This window comes from Crinia signifera, chromosome 1, assembly GCF_055691185.1.
Source record: "Crinia signifera chromosome 1, ASM5569118v1, whole genome shotgun sequence".
In the NCBI taxonomy this organism is placed as follows: Eukaryota; Metazoa; Chordata; class Amphibia; order Anura; family Myobatrachidae; genus Crinia; species Crinia signifera.
In genome coordinates this window covers 74877823-74883822 of record NC_139217.1, presented here as the reverse complement: position 1 = coordinate 74883822, position 6000 = coordinate 74877823, and the positions used below count along the sequence as shown (strand labels likewise).

The 6000-nt window shown below is 44.0% G+C and overlaps 1 protein-coding gene across 1 annotated transcript in view; it reads left to right on the top strand.

The window, feature by feature from the left end:
- Positions 1-383: 383 nt before the first annotated feature.
- The window catches only part of LOC146026063 (endonuclease domain-containing 1 protein-like), a 46461-nt gene continuing 40844 nt past the window's right edge, over positions 384-6000 (top strand). Inside the window, exon 1 of the mRNA XM_083156417.1 lies at positions 384-445. The gene's annotated coding sequence lies outside the window, so the exon portion shown is untranslated. The remainder of the gene's footprint in view (positions 446-6000) is intronic.

Sequence of the window (6000 nt, the reverse complement as noted above, 5' to 3'; positions counted from 1 at the left end):
CCCAACAACATGTGTATCAGTGCTGTCTCGTTAGAACAACTACTAAGGATCACGCTTATCAGACAACCTGTCTTTGTATAAGCGTACTAATGTAGATAGATCTCCAGCTAATATTCAATTTGGTACAAGCAATTAAAGTGGTACAATTCCCAACATCTCCTATATATCTTTCTGTGCTGTCTCATTAGAACGATTTACTAAAATTCGCGTGACAGTGAGGCTAGGTCGACTGGTTTATTTATGTGGTGTACTTGTATACAGTGTGTGGCCGCAGTATTGCCGTTTGGCCACAAGGTGGAGCTCTCTGCCTGTGTTGAATACAGGATCAGCAAGGCAGCAGTTGTTGTCTTACAGGCCTAGGCTCAATAAAGAAGGGGGGGAGAAGAAGTGCAGCAGTGGGGGGGGTTCTGCGTGGGGGATCTGCTCTCTGCCAGCCCAGGTTGTGGTAAGTCTGCTGTATTATATCCGATGCTGGTTCCTCAGATAGGGCACAGGGAAAGACAGACACTGGTGGGACACTGGGTGGAGGTTGCAGAGGGGGGGAGGGGGGGGAGATGTATGCCTCAGTGAGCTCAAAGGTGCTCAGAAGTGGAGGGCCTGGGGGGTCATGCACTATGTGCAGGGGGGAGTTGCAGCTTCCTGGGGAGTCCCCTATGGGGCGATTGGCTCAGCTGAAGTGTGGCACTTGCCTGTTATGACTGCTGGGTCTGGGGATGGCAGCTCCGTGCAGGTAATGGCGGCCGCAGTTCCCTCTCAGCTTCTGCCCTTTCCACTCACTGGCGGTTTCCAGTTGGGCTTGCTTACAGGCAGGCTCCTGTCGGGGGGTTGCTGAGGGTGGGTGATTTGTTGGTGGGGCTTTCTGGTTCTCGGGCACGTCGTCTGAGCCGCAGCGCTGCTCCCGGCTTCGAGGAGTAACTCGAGGCCCCGGCTTCCGTCGCGCGCTAGGCCGCAACCCGCAGGAGCGCTCCGTGCACTCCCGGGCTCTGCAACCTGCGCGCGTTGTGAGCGCTTGTGCTCTGGGGGTTCTGGGGGATCTTCTGGGGTGGTTATTGCCGCGGGGAAGGGGAGTATTAGGGCTAAATTTACCCCTTGAGGACGGAGCTCCCCTTAAGTGCGTCTTTGCGGTATGGCGTCCAAGCCACGCCCCCGCCTGTACTTTATTTTTATTTTATTTATTTTTGTCCCTCTACAAAATAATACTCCCAATTGGCAGGGCCCCTAAGTGATCTCCAGGGGTCACAGGAGAGGTGTATGGGAGCCAGGAGCAGCAGCTACTGTGTTGGTGCACTGCCTGCTCTTATTATACCTAATCCAAGATAGCCGCCGCTGTTTTATATGGGGAGAGAGAGCTGGCTGCCGCCTCTCGTCCCCCTGGCCTCCTGAGTACAGTAGTGCCTCACTGGGTGTGCAGAGGTACCCCCCGCTTCCCTCCTGTGCCGCTCCCCCTGTTATGCTGAGTGCCTGGGCTGGAGACTGCCGTGCGCCAGGATCCAAGATGGCCGCCGCGGCTGTGAGCCGGAGATCACTCACTCTCCCTCCGGCTCCGGAGCCGCTCAGACAGAGCCGGACTGACAAGGGGGGTCTGGGGCGCACCTATCCTACCTCCAGGTATGCTGCCCAGCTGGCTGGCTGCCTCCAGGACCCGCCGCCCACGATGATCCGTCCACGGAGCCTGGCTGCCGGGTAACAGAGTCCAACTTTAGTCCGCGGCTTCAGGAGAGGTGAGGGCCGCAACCTGCAGAGTGGGATTTCTCCCCCTCCCGGCTCTGCAGCACCGTCAACCACGCACCGGAGGGTGTTGGGATGGTGGGGTCTTCTTAGGATGGGGTACTGCTGTTAGTTCAGATGGCCTAAGCATATGTTTTAATGGTAAAACTTAGGGAGCTCCAGCAAAACGTGGCTTACTGTCTGGACGACCAGGCCACGCCCCCCTACTTGCTGCCTTTTTTATATAATATTCTCTTTGGCATATTCAGTAATAATTTACTTCTCTATAACACCCCAATTCTTCTCCTCTTATCTAGTTTTTTACTTGATAATCTCTTAATCTCCAGTTAGTGTCTAAATCCTATTATAGATAAAAGTGGAAATAAACAGGTTATGCGTTGCTTTTGTCAATACTTAAAACGTGTACCGCCACATAATAGTCGTATAACAGTCTCCATAAGGACTGTAACCAGTAGTATTTATTTGTAGATAGTATCAATTAATTTCTGATTACAAAAATTATTTTCAATGTCTATTTAGTACCAGGAAGCATCAATTCATTCCTAAATGGGCAATTAGCAGCATTAATTATGTATCCAAAGGATATAATCTCATTAACTCCTCAAATGGATTAATTAATTTCCTACCCAAAAAAGAGCCATGTATCCATACATATTTTGGGCGCAGTTCCGGAGACAATAAACAATAAATACTTTATTCAGACTGCATAAAGGATTTTATCTCACTATTTCAGCACATCAATTGTGATAAGTTACAAAGTATGCAGACAATTGCAGTTGTGCCGCTCACATACCAAATGTACAACACAGCTGCAATGTCTGTTGGTCAGATTCTTGTAACAATTATTTCAGTACAAACAATAGGAGTGGTACAATTCCCAACAACATGTGTATCAGTGCTGTCTCGTTAGAACAACTACTAAGGATCACGCTTATCAGACAACCTGTCTTTGTATAAGCGTACTAATGTAGATAGATCTCCAGCTAATATTCAATTTGGTACAAGCAATTAAAGTGGTACAATTCCCAACATCTCCTATATATCTTTCTGTGCTGTCTCATTAGAACGATTTACTAAAATTCGCGCTTATTAACAAACAGCCTGTCTTTGTATGAGCGGGCTAGCGCAAATGGGTCCCCAGCGTCCGCACACTCTATCTTATCTCTATCCCAATACCGCCCGTTAAATGTACCGCTCCCCCCCTGAGGGTATGTGTATGTGTCCCTCCGGCTTCTATTGGCGGGGCGCCAGTGTATACTCGCACTGCCGCGAGGTACTCCTGGCATCCCCCCGTTACCTCTCCCGTCGGCAGGAACAGTTAACTCCACTGCGTCTCTCTGCTGCGTCTGGCTCTGTGGGAGGCTTTCCTGGACTAATTAGGATTACAATTCCTGTGGTCCCGTGTGTGCACCACGTGACCTCTCAATCTCCTGACGTACGTTTCGCCTGGGCTTTCTCAAAGTAGATTGTGTGTGTCCTGTCCATTACCCCTGGCAGCGCTTTTATCAGCGCTACTATCCAATGGGGAACTGATTGCATCTAATTAGCGCAGAATCGGCTATTCACACTGCTTTCTTTATTATAGTGGTTTAAATCTCAAATTCCCTCGAGATGTTTGTCGTTATCAGCCTCTGGAAATATATATTTTCAAATATCTATATTCTCTTGCTGAGAGGAGTAAAAAACGGTTTTATATTATTAGAGGAATCTTTTTTTATGTAGTTTTATCTATGAAGGGAATGATTTTCTTTCTGGCCCCTAGGAATTGCTGTTACTTCAATTCACGGGGATTGTTATCAAAAACTCTGCCTTTGGCTGCATGTATATCATTTAATTTTGATTTTATATTTATTTTGATCTTTATTTTTACACCCACCTCCATTGCCTTTTTAGTTTTTTAGGTTTTTTTTTAAGGGTTTTCTGAAACTCTATTTTTAGCTGTATATTAATTAATAATTCTAATTTATTGTAAATTGGCCTTCTATTGTTTTTCAAATATATTGATATAGTTTTTATTACTGTGCTGGGTGATAATGTGCTAATATTGGTGATCAAATTATTTTATTTTATTCCTTCCCAGAAGTGATGAGTGTGAAACCTCTAGTGGATATAATTTTTTTATTTAATTACCTCAACAGTTATGTAGGATAATAGCAAGAATAAAGACTTATAAGTGTGAATTATAATTTTAATAAATTTAATAAATTGTGTCTGCCTCCCATACATATGCATATATATAGGACCTCTAACTCGTGCATATGTATATATATATATCCACCTATACACGTGAATTTATATACTCTCATAGTGTAGAAAACATTTTTTTGTGAAAAACAAAAACAAAAAACACAAGTGATAACCATCATTTAAAAAGTGTGGTATTATGAAATATTTAAACTATATAAGAGCTATTTGTTTACTTGTATATTGATTATAATAGATTATTATATATTATGATACCTACTATAAAAGGCCCATGGACATCTGGAAGGAGGTTTTATATATCACAGCTGTAATATTAATTAAGAAAGGCACCATAGTTTATATATTCGTTTAGTCCATTCGGATTCATGGCATTTAGGCAGAAGGTCCATTCACTTTCCTTCTTTAGGAGGGCGTTCATCAAGTCACCTCCCCTAATTCCTAGAGTGATCTTCTCGAGACCACATACCTTCAATTCCTGCCACCTGCTATTATGGTACTTATGGAAGTGACGTGCCACTGACGTCAGTTTTTCATTTTTCCCAAGTCAGATGCAGCATTGCGTATAGTTCCTACATGCTCCAATACCCGTTGTTTCAATTGTCTTGTGGTCATGCCCACATATCTTTTTTGACATTTGCATGTGAGGCAGTATACTACCCCCTTAGTATTGCAGTTAAAAAATCCTTGGATTCTGCGTGTTTTGCCAAAACGATCTTCTATTGCTTTGGTTGCTGTCATGTACTCACACGCTTTACAACCTCCACAGGGATATGTTCCCACTATCCCTGCTTCCTTTTTAGTTGTCCTAACATAGTGGCTGGAGACAAGGTGGTCCTTGAGATTTTTCGCCCTTCTCCAGCTCATGGACACTTTATCATCCAGGTTTCCTGCTAATACTGGGTCTAGGTGTAAGACTGACCAATGTTTCTGCACTGCTTGTTGAACCTCCTTCCATTCCTGGCAATAATTGCCAACAAATCTGATCTTATTTTCTTGTTTCTTTTTCTTGGTACCAAATATCAGATGTTCCCTGTCCTTGGACTCAGCTGTTCTGATTGCCTTCTTAATAGCTGTATTGCTGTATCCTCTTTCCTTCAGTCTACATGATAGATCTTTGCTCATATTTTTAAATTCCAGATCGTCCGAGCAATTTCGCCTTAGGCGAAGAAATTCGCCCTTAGGTATATTTTCCACCGTTGGAGGAAAATGTGAGCTTGTTTGGTGGAGGAGTGTGTTAGTCACAGTCTCCTTTCGGTAGAGTTTGGTCTCTACTCTCCCTTCCTCAGTCCGATGTATCAATAGATCCAAAAATGGAATCTCTTTTTGACTGATTGTATATGTCAGGCGCAAGTTGAGATCATTGGAATTAAGAATCTCTATGAAAGAGAGGAGCTCCTCCTTGTCACCCTCCCATATCATAAAAATATCGTCGATATAACGATTCCACATAATTACATTCTTAGTCAAATGTGCATTCTGTTCGTTAAAAACTAATTCACGCTCCCACCAGCCTAGGTAGATGTTCGCATAGGTTGGGGCACAGGCCGCCCCCATAGCCGTGCCCCTCACCTGTAAATAGAACCGGTCATTGAACGTGAAAAAGTTATGATAAAGCACAAATTTCAATAATTCCATGAGAAAATCATGAAATTCTTCATAGCCACTAGTTCGAAGAAAATACTGTACTGCTTGTAGTCCTCTCTCATGCCCTATTGAGGTGTACAGCGCCTCGACATCCAGGGACACCATGTACTGGTTATCCTCCAGGGTGACATCATGTAATTTTCTGAGAATATCTGCTGTGTCCTGAGTGAAGGAGGGTAATTCCAGGACATATTTTCTCAAATGTAAGTCAAGTAAATTACTAGCCCTCTCTGTCAGGCTTCCTATCCCCGAGACTATTGGGCGTCCCGGGGGGTTGGTCAGATTTTTATGCACTTTTGGAAGTGCATAAAAAGTGGCTATTTTTGGATTGTCAGTTTTCAAATATCCATATTCATTTTTTGTAATTATACCATTTTTGAACGTGGTACGGATAATTCGATCATATAACCTTTTGTAATTCTC